The 19,330-nt window shown below is 38.6% G+C and overlaps 1 protein-coding gene across 7 annotated transcripts in view; it reads left to right on the top strand.

Annotated features, from left to right (window-relative positions):
* The window catches only part of RBMS3 (RNA binding motif single stranded interacting protein 3), a 706,618-nt gene that overhangs the window by 648,910 nt on the left and 38,378 nt on the right, over positions 1–19,330 (top strand). The window lies entirely within an intron of this gene.

The following is a 19,330-nucleotide window of genomic DNA, read 5'->3' as shown; positions in this document are numbered from 1 at the left end:
TAATCCTCTACTAGCCTCCTTTCATCATTTTGTTCAACAGACAGGTGAAGAAGTATATGAGCATTTCGTGATTCTTCCCTTTTATATTCTTGACCAAGCTGGCATAATATTTAACCAGTGTTCTGCCATATTTTGTGGTCTTCTCACAGAATAAAAGGCTACCTTAACTCTTTTGTGCTGGTAAAATTTTTGTGGATAAATAGAAGTGATGGAACTCTTCAAAGTTTATCATTCCAATATCCAGTATAAGTCCTAGGTATATCACAGGTATTGCTTTTTTATGTTATATGTTCTAAAGGACAGGAGTTTCACTCAAATGTGGTTGTTTCCCTCTGAGAAGTATTTTCTCCATTTCAGAGAATGATGTCTGTCATTATCACATGCTCCAAAGTGGGAGCCCAAACCAGGCAACAGCAGAATCATCAGTAGGGTAGAGTGTGTGGCAGACAAAGTCTTAAAAGTCCCAAAATAGCCTTGTGACAGGCACCCATTTTCACCCTAAGTAACATCGGTCAAGTAGTTGCTGTGATGTCAGTGCACACAAATGTGAAATTGTCCAGCTTGACTGTGACTGAGTCCATTTAGCCAGTTGTTGGAAACTGCCTGTGCCTTTGACTTGCTAATATACATGGATAAAGACCTGGCAGTGCCAGAGAAGTGGAAAGAGTCAGGACCACAATTCATAGCCAATGCCAAAGAGGTTTGTCTGCGTTTCTTCACTACTGCATTTCTTCACTACTACAATTAACAAAGTATGGTGGCTTACAAAAAAGGATTCCTTCCCCTATGACATGGGACTTCTGTATATATCCTGTCACCTTGTATATTTTCTGTTCATAGCGCAGCAAAGTCATTAACATCACTACAGTTGCTCTTGCTGAAGTATGATACAAAGAAAAGGCAACGTGTTTGTCTAAGATACTGTGATGTAAAACTAGACTTAAGCTGGCATTGTTCTTAGAGGTCTAAAAAAGGTCTTAATGAAAGTTCAATTTCCAACTAAGGAACTACAGTAAATGTCATGATCTGCAGTCAGCTGTTTGGGCCTTCTGCAATGATCTGCTTAAACCCTGTAGCAGCTGACCCACAGGTACACCCAAATGGCAAGTTTATAGTACATATGGTTGATTGGAAGTGAAAAGGTGAATCATCTTCTCTAAAATATAGGACAGTTGTCAGCAAGCTTTAGAATTTTCTCTGCAGAGCTAGGGGACTTGGAATGCAACTTTCTAAAAGCGATGAATCAGTTCTGAGGACTGATATGAGTCTGTAATTCTCCTGAAGGTTTTCAAAGGCTTCTGAAATGTTTTTGAAATATTTCAGTAATTGGTGTTGTACGATATTAAAGATCCTGCCAAGCTCTCTAATTAAATACAGACATACCTGCCTCTCAAAACCAAAATTAACTACTTGCTTTGACATATTGTGAGCCCTCATGCACAGGTGAATAATTCAAGCTCCACAAGGAGTTTTGGTCACTTAGTTTCTCAGTTCGATGGATCTGCAATCGAATCATTTCCTCTTAATGGGTGACTTGCCTAAGTGGTTTGAAAGTAATTAGCAAACCCAGTGGATCTGATATTGAATTGTATGATCAGCATCTTACCAGGAACTACTTATTTCCTGTGGGAAACTGCAGTTAACTTCTCAACAAATTCAGAGGGTGACGTTTTGCTTCTTCTTGAGAAGCTAATCAAGGAATAGTTGTGCCATCCCAGGCATGTTTTGGCTGTGATGTAGTGATCCCACTTGATTTTAAAGACATTTTCAGAAAGTCTATTCTTTATTATGTTGTATGTTTTATTTGGCCACTTTCAAGAAAGCAGTAATTGACTTCTTACAGATGCAGGCTATTTTTTATCCACTAATTCTTTTTAATCTTGGTCCACATCTATTAACGGGATATGCTTCCACTCCATAGCAGATTGATTTTGTTTCCACTTCAGAAATATATTATAGACCCACAGTATATAAAAGTGCTCAGTGTGTTGAGATGATCTAGCCTCACAGTATATGCAGCTCCTAATGGAAGCTCAGCACATTTAGAGAAGTGGTGATTGATTGCCTCATGCTCGGGCTAATTGATATGGCACTGAGTTAGTCAGAAGCTCTCTGCTCCATCAAAATCACACATGACATTGCTCCGGTGCCTCCGAATATTGACTAGGTACTTCATATGATAAAAGGAGCCTGTTTTGCAAGGGATTTCCAGAGCTGAGTGAATCTTCCTTCAGCATCAGTTACATTCTTTCCAGAAAGGCTTCCTGCCTGGAGTAGCATTACTCCTCCGCTGGAAATTTTTTAAAAGGATGTTCTCAGGTCTGTTTGTTTTTTATGGGCTTGGATGCGGTCACTGAGATCCTGTGAGATCAGAAGAATGGAATGAAAGTGGCCACAGATGACACTTGAGCTATCTCCACAGCTGGGTGCACACCAGCCAGAGTAGGCGGTCCTCTGCAGATGAATTAGTTCGTTGAAGTACATGATGCAAAACATCTGCTACAATGAGAACAAACAAAAACAATGTGCCTTTGAACACTGCGATTTGTTGGGAGCTGCTTGCGAGGGTGCTGAATGAGATGTTTGTCAGCAAGGAAACATTTTCAGGCTCGCCCTTGTGTGAACTAAAGCAAAACCACACAGTAAAAATATCTAAATTCAATCAAGCAAAAGACCTGTTTTTCCTGAATTTTGTTACTCTGATTCCTGATACAGCAACAAGGAAACCCTTCTGTACCAAATGTTTTTTATACCCTAAACCACTTTTAATACAGTGGTATAATTCCAGCTGAGTGGCTGTAAAAACTTAGAAGCTACACTGGTACAATAACTGTTATTCTGTCAGTCATTCCCCGCACTGCTTTATTACCAGCTGTCTTGAAGTGCAGTAGATGTTTTTCATTGTCATTGCCACCTGATGACAAATAAAACTGTCAAAATTGTTTTGCTCTGAGGAGTAGCTCACAGCTCCTAGCCAGAAGTAAACCCTTCACATCACCTTAATGAGCAGAAGTGATCCAGATGTTCCCACCCCATTTTACTCTTAGGAGGCAGTTACTTTTGGCTGCCTTTGATTTTATTTTTTTTTTTCTCACAGCTGAGCTGATGAGGAAGTGGGAATAGTAGATATTTCTGGAGTAAGCAAAAACATTCTGTGTACAGAGGGTGAAGACAGATCAATCAAAGCCAGGTGTTTATCATTTATAACAGAGCAGTATTGTTCTTGTAGACAGTTTAGAGAAAAACACAATACTCCTAACACAGTGTTTTAACCAGGCTAAGAATGACTTAGATGCAAATATATATCAAAGCACCAGTTCCTTTTTTTTTTTTTTTTCTCTAACGTGTGTATGCTAACTAGCACACAGATTTGATAGATGAGGACTGTGTCCTATATACATAATAGAAAAAGGCTGCACTGCCAGAGTATGGTCCCAAAGAGGCTGGTTCCCAGTCTGTGTATGCACATAAAGAAGACAATATTAGTAAAAGAAAGAAATAGAAGTTAATACTTTAGATCAAGTAAGTAGTAGGGATATGTGATTTTTTGACCTGGAGATCCTTTAATTCTTTCCCTGTAGAGGTCCTGTTGTGTCTTCAGAAAACAGCTACAGTTTTTTAAAAAGGCTCAACAAATGAAACAGGCACTCCTGTGGGTCTCAGTGTGTCAGATGGGCCATTGGGAGAGGGCATCTTACCTGGTTTTGAATGTCTGATCCATTGGTGGGTGTCAGGGAGATGCGAAGCTGCTGAGGAAGCAAAGCTAAACACGATTCTTGTTTAATTCAATTGATTCTATTTTATGCTTTCCTGATGAGCAGGGTGTCTGATTTTATACATAGTCATAGTTTATTATAGCTGTACAAGACAATTATGTTAATCTTACTTTTATTTCCTAATATTCTTTGATCTCATACACATCAAAGATGTAAAATTTTAGTCTTTTTGGTAATTAGCTAGAAAGCAAATATGTTGTCTGTCAGTACAGAGGATACAAAGCATAAGAAGATGTCCTGGGGGAGTCTAGATTCTAGTCTAATTTTTTTTCTCCTCATCAGATTTTTATTTCCCTTTCATCAGTTGCCTCAGCCTTTAAATAAATGTACTGGAAGTATGTTTTGCCATTGTGAAATTCATTCAGCTTTTTAAACTGCCTAGCCACTTAGTATGGAGTCTCAATTGAGGAAAGGCTGTTTGGTACATCAAACAAAAATGTACACCAGTGTTTCCCAAACTTGCAACAACCCCTTGTGGTCTGTATTGACAAAGGTTTCATGCTTGCACGCTGTTAGTTTTTTGCAGACCAGGGCTAATGCTGTTCACAGTTTTGATTTGATTCACCCATTATAGTCCAAAGGCTTTGATTCCTAACCTGTGATTAGTGCTCTGGTCAAGAACAGCAAATGAGTATATGCTAAATTTTTTGGCTCTGCAGTTGCTCTTCAAATCTATCTTTCTGAAAGGAGAAAGGACAGAGGGATTATTTTAAAATTTCTGCAGCAAATCACTGTATCAGTACTTTATGCCTACAGCTGGTGCATTTATACGCTGCAATTTATTCTGAGGATTGACCCCCTCCCCCTACTTTTGTTCATGAATTGCGAAGAGATCATTATCTTCATAAATTTGTTTACTGTCCAAAACTTTCATATGAATAATTTATGGCAACATTTCAGCCTAAGGATTGTTCTCAGTGCATAACAAGTATTTATTAGATGGTTTCGTACTGGAAGTTGTTATTAGACTTGCTGCCTTCCTGTTCCCGGTTTCATTGCCCTTATCTTTATTAATTAGTTCAGCTTCTAGACAAGATGACTGTCTTACCATAAAATAAGATTTTGTTTCTTGATTAAACAAATCTGCAGGCATCCATAGGCTGCTTGTATGGCAGGTACTGAAGAAAATAAAAGTAACACAAAGTTTAAAATTGGGTCATCGAAAAAAAAAATCACCAAATTACAGTCTGACTCTGAAAACAAAAGCAGTCATCTCTGCTTGGGATTATTAATTAACGACAAACTGTGGTATAAAATATCTGTTGGATACCTGCATAGTAATGTAGAGTTTGGCTTCTATTTCTGAGTATTAAGCAAAGTGAAATCCTGTAGCATTCAAGTTGGTGACAAAACTCTAATTGATTTCAGTGGGGCCTAGATTTCAGGCCAGATTTTCCAAAATTCTCTAAACTGAGATCTGTGTATTACAGTAATTGTCATATTATGGAGATTTTAATAATTGAAAAGGCAAATGGCTTCTGCTAAAAATTTGTTGTCATCTTGTTCCAATTTTATTCTCAAAGCTTGTGTATTTCTGCATTACTTCCCTGTATTTATAATCCCTTGCAGTGACACAGGGCTGAAACACCATGAAACGGGGTCATTCATGATATTGTAGTTCCTTGATAGTAGAAATAGTACCAGAAAATACCACAAGAAATACTACCAGAAAACCATTCATGTACTTTTTGGTCCCACAAATGGATTTTCTGTGCGCCTGGAAAACCCACTGCACAACAGAAATATGGCTGCCAAGAAGCTGGTGTCTACTGGAGTTTATTGGAACATCTGCTGTTAGTTATCTTGTGTCTTTTGATGTCAAAGACAAAACAAGGGTTTGTTTGGCTTTGGGAGGAAGGGGGTTCACATGGAATAAAGATTCATAAGCATGCAGTGCACAGAGTCCAGCCCTCAAGTCCCCATCATTCTGGAATTAATTATAGTGCTCTTTTTTCTATCCACACAGCTCTCAAGAAAATATGGGAGTATTACCCATTTGCCTATCATCTCATTCCTATTTATCTTCCTTTCAATATTTCTTGGTTCCTCTTCCTCTGAGGCTACCCTTTGACTCTGGCTAGGACTGACAAGACTATTACATATATAGTACTCTGTGAATAATAAAATTTGCCTTTGTGGCCAGACTCAAATAATAACTCTAAAACTTAACTTGAACTGAAAATGTGCAGAGGGAGAGGGTAGTGACATGGAAAAAGTTGTGAAAATGTTATTTTGATTCCACTCCAGGAGGGAACTTAGCGAGCTGGGAGAGGGTGAGAAGAAGAACAAAGACAAAGTATCTATAATCTTTTTGTTTTCATTTCTGGGTTATTGAACTAATTTTAAGCTTTTTTCCCCCTTCAAATTTAAATAAATTCTGGAATGGCATGTCATTTTGAAATATGGTGGAAACATTGTATTTTGACAGCTCCAATTTTTTTCATTCTTTTGGTGACAATTATGTTCCAAGTGTGACCTGAATTCAGAGGATTTTTATTTTCTCTCAGAATGTTTTTTCCAAATAATTTGCTGCTCATCTCAGCAATATGTGCATAGTGTCCAGCTAGCTTTTGTTTCTCTAGCTTATACTATGATTTATTTCTCCTAAGCATAGAGATCTTCTTACCTTTACATAAAAGACATCTCCCTGGATTCACATCAATCTCAGCTGCCTAATCTGGTCTGCCCAGAAGGCTGGCCATCCAGTTTGGATCACTGGTACATTCACCACAGTAATGGGCCACCAACTTATTTTTCTCTGGCAGAAGAACAAGGTACTTTAATTACCAGAGACATTTTCACAGCAGTATTTGGTAGCAGGCAGGTCTTAGTCAGGTGACTTGCAGCCTGAAAAAAAGAATTCTGTTGGGTAAGTGCAAGAGTATGGTTTAGAAAAAGACCTTGACTGTTCTTGAAATGCTCTTTCAGGGTTCATCCTTTGGACTTTTGAAATGAGCGTTGATCACAATGGCAGTTTGATTTCTAGATGCCAGAGAAAATAAAACAGACATTAAGATTTTTTTTTTCCTGAGAAAACTGAGCACCTCTGCAATATTCAGATAGCTGAAAGATATTCAGGATAGCAGCCCAGAGGAACATCTTTGACTTCAACTTAAAATTCTTCATATCAGTCTCTGTGTGGAGGACATGAAGCCATAAAGGAGTAGAGAATGTCTTAATCATGTGTCAGAGTCTGACTGCTGTGCTTTCTCCTGAGCTTATGCACAGTGACTGGGAGGGTGTGGTGGTGAACCAAAAAGCTATAATAATCTTAAAAGCGTTTTATAGAGATATATGTTGCATGTATGGATAACTCTGATTGAGAGAAACTTGCCTCATTTACACCAATAAATCCATTCTCATTAGAAAACTTCTACGGCAAACTTGGGCTTCATTTGCTGACGTTGCTTTGGCTACTTTGGTTTATGACAAAAGGTTGCACTTGAGCAGCCAGCCTGAGTCTGAGAAATGCAGAACTCTGCATTCATCTGTTTATGCAAAAATTGATTTTTTTAGGAGTATAGGTTGAAATGGACTATAACTTCATGCAAATATGAAGGGGTGCCATCTATCATTGTAAAGAGAGGTAATAATAAAGTATTTGGTCATTCTAGGTATTATCGTATCTGTGGAACTGGAAAAGTACTTTGTCATCTGCTTTCTGCCTTAATTCAACCAGTGTCACCAGAGTTCCTCTCAAATTGGTAGTGTGATGGGCTGGATATGGTGTCTTCACTAATGTGGAAAACGGGCTCTTTCAGGATCTGTCTTCAGTGGTTAACAACTTTTTGATAGAAGAGAGCCCTGAAAAGACAAGGTAGAGATTAGATGGTGATGAACACCCTCTGCAGCCCTCTGCAGTGTGCAGGACGGTGGCCATGCAAGCCTCTTCCTTTTGTGTCTTAGTGCTCTTCATGTAGGAGCTAACCCATGGAATGCAGTTGTGGAGATGCATCCCCTCACCTTTCACAATCCTTGGGAAGGTTGGTGGACATCAGCAGTTGCACTAATGTATTTTTGTGATGAGGTTTCTCTGCGGGTAGCTGATGCCTGGACAGAACTGAACAGCTGTAGCTTGATAATGACTTTCAGTTTCAGCAATGACTGAACCCAGTGACCCAGCATTGAGACTCCCTATTCTATTACCAGTCCTCTGAGCCACTCTCTTCCCCTCATGTGCTTCCAACATATTTAACATATTACAGCTGTGCTCACTGCTATACAATAGTTAAGAGGGCTGCCAGCATTTCCACTATGAACTCATATTTTAAGGATAATAACTCAGCTGTAAAAATGTGCTCTATGCTGAAACTTTATAAGGAAGATTTCAGCCCAAAAGTGACTTTATCTGGACAAAAAAAAAAAAGAAAAAATATATCAATTAAGTCAGTCTTAATCAGTACAGATATATTAAAAAGAGAACAAGTAATCCACACTGGATCAGTTATTTACTTTTTCCTCTTTTTAGCTTAATAATAGCCAAAACTTACACCTTTTTTGAATTCTCATGTCTTAGAGTATCTGGACCACTTACAGAATGAAGTTTTGCTCACAAGGGTCAGTTTTAAAGTCCTTTTACTCAATATTTTCATTCATTTTAAAATGCAATAAAGTGTGGAGTGAAGGACATTTAAGCTAGCCATTTTCTATTACTTACTTCAGTTCTGCTCATCATGAAACGAGGTAAAATGTTCCCTTGATTAATTTGGACTGGAGTGTGTGATCCAAACCTCTGGTTCCTGTTCTCTTTGGGGCTGGAGTAGTGATGAAATGGGCTGAATCCCCAATTGGAACACTCTCAGACTTCAGGGAAGTTCAGATGTTGATTCAGACCCACCCCAGAACCCTTACAACAGGGCAGCTTCAGAATTCTCTGTATCTCACACAGTTTGTAAAGCACTTTAAGTTCTCTTTAAGAAGGGAGGCTTATAAATGTCAGGCATGTATTGTAATACACTGTCTGGCTTCAGTGGAGGTATCTTAAGGCAAATGAGAACTTAAAATACCACTTAATAATAATATGAAAAATGTTTTCACCCTCTGTAGACTCCTATTTTCTGACTATTGACAGAAAACCAAGGGCTTGAGTTTGTTGTACCTTGCTTATTTAAATGAGGGTGCCTTTGAATTACCTTCCCTGTGTGCTTTGTGTGCTTTCTGCATGAACCTTACTGTAATCTTTCGATGTCACATATCAGGGACATTATATTTTGGTAAGGACATTTTTGCAGCCACAGTTTGTCTAGATTGGGTCTACGTTATCATGTGTTCAAAGCAATGCAAAACTGCACAGATGTCACTGAAGGCATCATCCAAAGATGGTGCTGTTGCCCAGGTGCAGCAACAGCCACATGCTGGTGGCAATTGCCTTGTAGAGTCTAGTCAAAGCAGCAATTGGTGTGGTTAGAGTCAGAAAAAGCACAATTTAAAATTTGTGAAGGCATGAGTGAGGCATAGGCTTACATTACTTTTAATGGCAGAATGTAAGTTAGGAAAATTTGCACCTAGGTCTGGGTTTGAGGCTTGTCAAAAAGCTGGCACTGCCAGGTAGCCAAGTTTAACCAGGCAAAGGACAAATCCCAGTACAGAGCAGAGTGGATTTCACCCATAGCCTCCCCTGAGGGAATATGAGACCAGAAAACTAAATACAATTTGGGACCTGGAACAAGGCTTTTAGGCTGTGAAAAGCTGTGGTTTAAAATGAGAGGAAAGGCAGGGCTGCAGCAGTTCCCTTTCTATTCCTGAATGAAAAAGAGTTCTGTTTAATATAAAAGGTTACAAATCTAACAGAACATGGCAGAGATACAGATTTTGGTATTTGTCCTCTTTAAAATTAAGACATTTCTATATTTCAAGGTCAGAATGAACCGCTCTGATCTAGAACTGAACTGATCCATGAACTGTGGCTTAGTATAGGATTTCCCTCATCTATCAAACTTAAGTCTAAAATCTATTCTTGAACAGAAGCATATCTTGAGAAAAACATTCTTACTCAGTCAACTTTTCATTCCCAGCACCTTCTGCTGTCTGTCTTTCCTATTAAGTAGGACAGGAAGGATTCCTGAGAAGATAATTTGAAAATTCCTGTCCCTCATCAACCTTCCAGAACTTACAAGTGTTTAGGTTCAGAAAATGGGATGGGGAAGGAAAGGAAATAATTTTCTCAGTCCCCATACCTTTGATCTTCCTTTCTGAAGGAGCTACACAAAAAGAGTCTAAACATAGGCAGAAGATGACTGGTCCACAGTATGCTCTCATGGAGGATGGATGACAGGTTTGTAGCTGAACTGAAGAGTGTTCCAGCAATATCAGTCTTAGCATTTCAAGGTTTCTCCCTCCCTGCCCCATGCCACTGGATACCTGGATTACATGGCAATCCCTGCATCAACATGGGCACCTTAGATGTAGGTCTTGCCTGAGAGTTAGCTAGGAACTGCTTAAAAGTTTTGGCTTGATATTGCAAGGGTCATCATGAAGTCCATGAACAACTCTATGAAGCATTCTGACTCTTAATGATCATAAGAACTAAATTTGGGCTTGCAAGAGCTTTATCTGATCTTGAATTTTCAGGGATACATCTGGATATCTGCTTATCCCTTGACCATTTTTTGTCCTCCCAGGGATTAAAGATCTCACAGAGGAGCACTCAACTCTTTGCCACTCTGGCACCTCAATGTAACACCAGGCACAATCGTGCTGTTTTCCTCTGACTTCAGTTGTGTAGGATGTCATTTTGTCATCTTGCCTCTGGTGGATATGTAGGGTTATATTAGTCAGCTGCTTTTCATTTGGTTGGGTTTTTCTCTCTTGTTGAGAAACTCAGTTCCTCAGCATTTCTAATGTGTCCCACTGGCAGTGTTTGTCCTTCTAATGAGTGAATCTTTTCTTCCAGCACAGCTCATAGATTGCAGCTCACACAGTGTGCGTTCCTTCTGGTTTGGGGCAGGAAATGAAACACAGCACATCTGTTGCAGATCAAGCTGCTGTCCTGTCACTGACCATTGCAGTGTCAAGGTTAGAAGTGCACATAGAAGAAATGTCACAGGCATTTCCTGCCCAAGCCAAGTTAGCCACTCTCTGTGCCTGGCAAACAACCTATGTACCAAATCTCACCAGAAAAGCATAGATCAACAGTAAAGCATCTCAGACATTTGGTCTGATCCAATGTCTGTTGTCATGACTTCATGGAGACACACAGAGAGGGAGGGCTGCCCCCCCTTGCCCAGATGTTTTTAGACACAAGGAAGGACAAGGTCTTACCACATTAAACATTTCCTATGGGCTCTCATGCCACCAACCTGCTCTGTTCCTTTATATTCAAGCACAAGCTCTGAAAGGAAGTCTTCTGTTCATTTATTTGTATTTTCTACTATTGCTTTTCTTGTATTTTGAGCTTATTTCCCTAGGTAAAATAAGAGTTTTCAACCAGTAACAGAAGCTTTTTCTCAGTAAATGTTGCTCATAAATAAGTTTAAAAACCTGTCACTGTTGCATCTAGTTTTAATAATAAATCATAATAAATCCTGAACTGAGAGTTTCAAACATGAAAAAATTATCCACATGTTGGAAAAACAGTAGCTTGAATGTGTGTGAGAGAAATGGCAATATCACTTGCCTTCTCATATGCAAATATAAGTGTGTATATATGTGTATATAAATATATATGTAAGATCAGATTATTGAGGATGCAAATATGGCATTCTTTTTGAAAGTTTAATTTGAACCCAGTAAGGCAGGGAAGTAGTAATTTAGGTTAAACACTGGTGCTGACTCATACTTAATTGTGTTGTACTGTGATAGAACATGAATAAATTTCATATCTGGTTATAGGCATGATGGAACAGAACAGACCAGAACTGTTTGGAGAGGAAACACTGTTTGGATTTAGCTGTAATAGGTGAAACTCCATTCTTACACTAAGAAAAAATAGACCATGGGAGAAAGGCTGTTTGGCTGGCCCCAAAGGGTTGTGGTGAATGGAATTAAATCCAATTGGCAGCTGGTCACAAGTGCTGTTCCCCAGAGCTCAGTGTTGGTGCTAGGTCTCTCTAATGTGTTTATCATATGTTTATCAGTGATCTGGACAAGGGGATGAAGTGCACCCCCAGTGAGTTTGCAGATGACACCAAATTGGGCGGGACTATTAATCTGCTACAGAGTAGGAAACCTCTACAGAGGGATCTGGAAAGGCTGGATTGATGGACTGAGGCCACTTGTATGAGGTTCAACAAGGGTAAGTGTCAGGTCATTAACATGGGTCACAACAACCCAACGTGGGAAAGAGGTAGAAAAGGACCTGGGGATGCTAATGAACAGCCATCTGAATTTGAGCCAGCAGTGTGCCCAGGTGTCTGAGAAGGTCTGTAGTATCCTGGCTTGTATCAGAAGTAGTGTGGTCAGCAGGATGAGGGAAGTGATTGCCCCCCTGTACTTGGCACTGGTGAGGTTCAATCTTGAGTACTGCATTCAGTTCATGCCCCTCACTACAATAAAGACTCTGATGTACTGAAGCAACAAAGCTGGTGAAGGGTCTTATAAGAAGCATCTGGGGGAACTGGGATGTTTAGTCTGAAGAAAAGGAGACTGAGAGGAGACCTTATCACTCTCTACTTGAGAGGAGGTCATAGCAAGGTGGGTGTTGGTCTCTTCTCCCATGCAACAAGTGATAGGACAGAAAGAAATGGCCTCAAGTTGTGCCAGGGGAGGTTTATATTGGATATTAAGAAAAATTTCCTCATCAAAAGGGTTATCATGCATTGGAACAGGCTTTCCAGAGAAGTGGTTGAGTCACCATCCCTGGAGTTAATTAGAAAATGTATAGACATGGTGCTTAGGCACATGGTTTAGCAGTGGAGTTGGCAATGCTAGATTTATGGTTGGGAGTTATGAACTTAAAGGTCTTTTCCAACCTAAAAGATTTTATGATTCCATGACTCCTGATTCCCATTTATGAGTATGGATATCAGTCATTGGGAGACAACCACAAAAGAAGTTAGTCCACATCACAAAATATCTATAAGAACATAAACAGAATGGAATTGCCAAGCACAGCACTATAGTACAAGTCACATACAAATTAGGTATAGATCACAGAATTATACAATCATAGAATCATAGAATGGTTTCAGTTTGTGTTGGGAGGGACCTTAACATTCATGTAGTTCCAATCTCCCTGCTATGGGCATGGATATCTCCCACTAGTACAGGTTGCTCAAAGCCACATCCAACCTGTCCTAGCACACTTCTAGAGAATGGATATCCACTGCTTCCCTGGGCAACCTGTTCCAGTGTCTCATCACCTTCATTATAAGGAAATTTCTTATTAGATCAGGAGTTCTGTGTAGGAAACACAAGTTCAGTTTTTTTTTCAGTAGTAGCATCAACATCATAAAATCAGATTTTTTTACATGGAATGAAGACCTTTAGATATTTTTTTTGTAAAATCTGATAGAGGGAAATACAAGAAGGATTTTCACTATATTCCAGTAGTTATGTCCCAGGCAAATGACAACCTCAGTGTTTCCTCTTTGTCTTTTGGGGGTGCTAAGCCTTATGTGTATGTTGAGAGAAAGCTTATATTATCAATGGCTGTTCTTGACAGAGGAAAAGCACTGTTACAGGAATTGGATATATGAAGCCAGCATATAGCCATGTGCACCTATAAACTGAACAGTAGGAAGAAAACAAGAGAAATTACTTGTTGGTGCCCTCTAGAATACGTCAGAAGAGGGATTGAGAGCTGTCTGTGGCCTCTCTGCGTGCTTCGACACTTGCTGGAATAAGTGCCATACTGCAGCAGGTCATATCCTGCCTATTCTGGGCTCTGTCCTCTTAAGAAGCCCCAGAAACAGCTTTTTACTCAGGCACATAGCACCAGTGATTTTAATTTGTTCTTGGGGCAAGTTGGAGAATTGTATGAAAACTCCTGTTTCTCTTAAAGTCCAGACAGAGCCTGTAGGCTTGCAGTTCAGCCTGCATGTGTAGATAGTAAAGGCAAAGAGAGGTATCCCTGTAGCAATCCAGGTATATTTTCCCTTCATAAATATTGCCCCACTCCATGGCCTTTCTCCTGAGGCTTTATTTTGGGTGGAAAGATTTAAGTCCTTTAAGAGGACTGAGTGACACAGGCAAGTTCTTGTTTGCAATAGAAATGCTATCTCTTTTCTTTAAGTCCCTTCAGCTGTATGCTATGAAACTCTTTGTTTTTTCAACCCTAGTAGGGGAATAAACTGCTGACATAATATCAGTGGTATTCCCTGATGTACTACATTTGTTAACCAGTTCCAATATAGTCACAGGTATTGCTTTACCTGTGCACACAGTTACTCTATATAAAACTCTTTCTGTATCAGGCTTTCTTGATCTCATGATGTTCCTGTTTCTATATCCTTTTAATCTATATTTATACATATAGGCTAGCATCTGTATGTTATCAAAAGCTGTATTTCAAACTAGGAGACAGGACACAGAGTTACAGGCAAGAAGGGCAATGGGGGAAAAAACATCAAAAACCTTGGCTGTTGTAGCAAAGGTGGTGCATACACAAGGGTCACTTTTGGTTTTTTATTTACCACACTATATTGAATTCTTTATCCTTTCATAGCAGTTACTTCTGGGTAGTAACTCTCTTGGACATATCCTTTCAGCTGAGGAAAGAAGTTCGCAAGCATATAGAAAAAAAAATGAGAAAGGGAAAGCAAATGTGTCCATTGATCCAAGCAGATTCAATCGGCATATGAAGGTGATTTCAGATAAGAATTTTAATTTATGCTCAAGATTAGAAATATAACAATATGAAGTTGTGGTCTAGTACTTTCCACAGAACCATGATTCAGAGCTTGTGCAAGTCTGAATCAGGGTGCCCATTCCAGGGTTAAATTTAGTGCAGGGTTTGGGCTTCCTGCTCACTTTACCCCATTTTTAGCAAACTTTTAAATTTAAAAATGTAATGAAATGAAACCAAACCTTGAGATCCGCAGAACAGACATTATTAGCTGATGTTTTTTGATCTTTCTTGCCATACTCAAATAGTGATTTAATCTCTGGTCAGCTAGAAAATGCCAAGGCAATTGGCAACTTTTAATTGAGAAAGGAGAAAAAGTATAAAATTAATCTTCTTTGCTTTTGAAATATAGCAAGTTTTAATGGAATATCAACAACTATCCCCAGCAGAGCTGATGAAGAGGACAGAGAGGATTTCACAGCTACCTTTAGTCTTCCTTCTGTACTCATGGAAGTTTGGCCTTCCAAGAGCCAGTTCAGACCACTTTACCAGGTTCACTGCTCTAGCAAGGGGAACTTATGTTTTCTGCTGCCTGTAAGAAGCAGCCCTAAGGAAATGAGACAAGTCAATCTAGACAGAACAGTAAGCTGATAGAAATATGGTTGTTGCTTTTTCAATATGTAGAGAGAATACATTTATCTACAAAAATGCATACGCATGTTGGTTTTTTTCATATTAATTCTTGATAGACATGTCTGGTCTGATAAGTATAAGAAAAGTCATCCTTTCACCGAAGTTTAATAAAAGCTCAAGAAGCAACATGTTCTTGAGAGCATAAAGAAATTTACTTGCAGTAATGGTAATAACTTTTCAGATGGAATGATCTGTTGCTTATATGACTGCACAATGTGTCTGTAAATAAATTTGAAAAGTAAGTTTGCTGCTGTAATATTTCTTGGCTTTGCATTGGCCAGTATTTACAAAGCAGAATTTGTAAGTTTGCTTAACTCGTTAAAACTTCTTAAGAAATAAAAATTAAACTGTAAAATAAGCAGATGCTTACTGTAAGCTTTAAAAATTATTTATTCAGCTGGTATTTGTGCCTTAAGTTCAATATCAGTATTAGAACACTGGGATAAAACAGAAGCCTTTAAAACATTTCATTATTCTAGAAAGCTGAGACTAATTATTCCTTCCTTCCACTGCCCCCCAAGCGCATCTCTCAGCCAGCGAACTCTCTGTTCCTAAAGCCCCCTAATACTCTCCTTTATTTCTGATGTCAATTTCCCACCCTTCAAGGCACATAAGGTAGCACATATCATTCTACTAAGATAAACTTTATTTCTGTTGATGGCTTTTGGTATTGGCAATTACTTAAAGATATTTTAGTTAATATAATAAACAGTCTGTATTGAGTGTCCTTCCTGTGATTTCCGTTTGGTTTTCGCCATACAGGCAGTGGACTGTGGTTGTAGTTCATAAAGCCAGGCTGCTTTCTTCACAAGTGATAGACTAGAAAACACTCTGAAGAAAATACATTTACTTTATTGCATGAAAAGTATGTCCATAGAGCTTAGAACAGTATAGAACAGCAAGGTCTTTCAATTAAAGTGAAGTCTAAATGTCAATTAACTTGTCTTGGGTTTACTGCAGTGTTGCAAAAATCATGCATTTTCTTCTGTGTAATTGATTTCTTAGCGCTTGCCCTGTTAATCTTAATTTATTTTAAAGCCACTATGGTGTTGACAGAATTGGATGACAAATCATATGCCAAGAATATCTTGCCAAATTTGAAAGTCATTATAGTAGCCAGTTTCTTGCAGGAACTATAAAAAAAACCTTAATCATACTGAGGCAACAGGGCAGACCTAAAATAATTGGCTTGCCAGCTACTTGTTTTGGCAAAGACAGTGGCAAAAACCTCATCATAATTTGTTTTACTTTTTTTTTCAACTAAGCTGTAGTATTTTTGCCATGCTAGGATGCCTCTCTATACAGTTTACAAACTTGGTAAAATCAGACATCCAAATAGATGAAGATGAAAAATATGTTTGCTGTAGCCTTTGCCAGTTGCCAAGTGGATATTTATCAACAAATACCTATTATAGGCTGAAAAGAATCAAATTACTTTTAATATGATGGCAACATCTGATGCAAGACATTGTTGTCTTCTACAGCTAAATAAGTTGAATATGAATGGACTTGACAGCATGGATTATGAAACATATTACGGTCTGGAGACTGGGTGTTGCCCTAACAACCAGATGATATTTCCTTAATTAAGTGTAATTTTTTCCCAATGTGATCACAAGAGGATTCTGCAAACTCTGGTGAATTAATGGTCTGGCAAATGAATGTAATTCTCTGCTCTAGGTAACTGTCAGCTTCAAACACGTTAAGCTGTCTTAGGAAAGCTGCAAATACTTGATTTGTTTTCTCAACTTCTTTTCCTAATGTATTAAATGGGATATGCTTAGGGACTATAATTTATGTATTTTGTGTTTTAAAATAATATGTTTACTGTCTCTGAGCAATTGTTTTTGTCCTTGATATATTTTCTCTCCAGTCTATCTTTTTTTAAACAGTTTATTTGCAAAACCTGTCTTATTTCTTTACTGAAAGGCATATGCTATCAGATTTTTCCACTGTGTCTGGCACTCCTGTTTGTGACACTAAATCATAAGACTTCCTTCACCGCTGCCCTTTCTTCGTTTCCAATTCCCTGAATTTATACACAGGAATAGCTATCAGTCTGTCATATCTGTAATCACAGCAAGTTCCTCCAACCATACCTTTGCAATAAACATCTTTGTAAGGAAAGCTAGCTATTTTAAGCCTTTGGATCAACCTAAATTAATTGCAGCTAACTACTGCCAGCACCATGGGGCTGCACGAAGCTGTGGTGTGGGTGTTACTTTCTGTTTACTCCATCACAAAGCACAAGTGAGAATTCACCTTGTCTGGCATGGAAAACCCTGAGGCAGCTTTCCATTAAAAAAAAATCAAAAATTCCCCCCCCCCCCTCAAAAAAAAAAAAAACAAAAAAAAAACCAAAACACAAAAACACAAAACCAGCTCACAGAGGGCACCGAGAGCTGCTTATTTGTTGATGAATTTGGTGTGAGCATTTATGGTTGTGTACAGTAATAATGCTGGGTTTTAGTGTGGCTCATTCTGAGCATAAAGCTTATGGTTTCTTACCATGAACAAGAAGTGCAGGTAGATATCCAAACCCCAAGACCTTGTCTGACTGCATGCTCCTTTAGAGAAGTTTTTGAACGTACAGCAGGAGGATAATTTTCCTTGGCCGTAGTGCTACCTCAGACTCTTGCACTGAATTTCCTATGCAGGGATTTCAAAATGGGCTGAATAAGCATATGCCCGTTTGCCAGATTTGCTTTCAGACTCTTTCATCAAAAGGATAGATTTTTTTTGCAGGGGAGCAGCCTGAAAGAGAAGAATGTCACATAAGAAAAAGAGAAGGGGTTCTTTAATAATATGTTAACCCTAGTATGAAGCTTTGTGGTGAAAATTTGTTGCTCTCTTGATTTGTAAGGACCCGTGCCAAGATTGGAGAAGGTTAGCATTGTGGTACTTTATTAGAAGTTCATCCACGGGTTAATCTATGTATCTTTGTAAACCAGTGTAAATTAATATAGCCAAGAAAAAGCATAAGTGTTCACAGGCATTGCGGGTTTGATACTTGCACACTGATCAGCTGGTTACATAAATTTATTTAGAGTCATGACAGATATTCTGTGGAGACTAGTTGCTGTAATTTTCCAAATTTCTCCAGGGACTCTTGTCAGTGCAAGAAAGATAATGCACTGTGTGGCATACAACAAGCTTATATTTATTTTGTATGCTGAGGATATTACAAAAAGGACTGACCGAGCTGAGCCTACCTGCACTTTACCATTGCATGCAAGTAATGAGTTTGCAGAGACTGCAGAATTGCAGCTTCTCAGAAAAGATGTGCATAGACAAAATATTGCTGGAAGGTGAGAAAAAAATAAATTCGTACTTCCTCAGCGTTTTGTTTTGTTTCCTTTGTTTTGTTTTGTTTCGTTTCATTTTTCACTGAAAATTTGAAAACATTTGCTTCTAATCACTTCCTTGGCAAGACAGTGATATAGCTCTACATTTAAGAACAGGTGTGCTGAGGCTGAGGTTTTTGCAACTAATTTATTCTAAATTCCTTTTTATAGCTGGATTTTGTCAGTAATCTTGATGAAAAAATTGTCAAATTCACCCCCCCCCCCCTTTTTTTTTTTAAACAAAGAAGTTCATCCACATTTTCCATGCTTTGAAGCAGATTAGTGTTGTGATTGTGCAAATTTATGAGGTGTGTGAACAAACATACATATGCACAAAATAGAGCTACTATTTCAATAAAGAAATAGCTGGAAATACCTCCTTTGTCCAACTATCTTTGAGAAAAATAGCAGACTACTCTCTTTTTGACTGACTTTCTCTAACCAACACAGGAAGTAGCATTTTACACCACAGAACTGAAAAGATTCAACACTTCAGTAATGCATGAGGTTACTGACAGGGGACTTTGGGGAGTGGGAGAGCAAAACCCAAAGAATATGAATGGCAAAAAAAGTTTTTTCCAAAGCTCCTCTGGCATGTCTTTTGTCTCATTTTTGTTCAAAGTCTTGCTCTTGCTTTAGTTCATATGTTATTTGTTATTAATGTCTTTGTTTTTCATGTGGAGAAGAAAAATGCTTTTAAATGCTGTGTATGTGTTTTAAATGGGTGTCACTACCAAACCCACTGTCAATAGCTGGTCTTACTTAATCAGCTATAAAATGTCATGAGCAAGAGT

The sequence above is a fragment of the Heliangelus exortis genome, chromosome 2 (genome assembly GCF_036169615.1).
Source record: "Heliangelus exortis chromosome 2, bHelExo1.hap1, whole genome shotgun sequence".
NCBI classification, from domain to species: Eukaryota; Metazoa; Chordata; class Aves; order Apodiformes; family Trochilidae; genus Heliangelus; species Heliangelus exortis.
The sequence above is the reverse complement of the archived record's forward strand: the minus strand, read 5'-3'. Positions and strand labels throughout refer to the sequence as shown.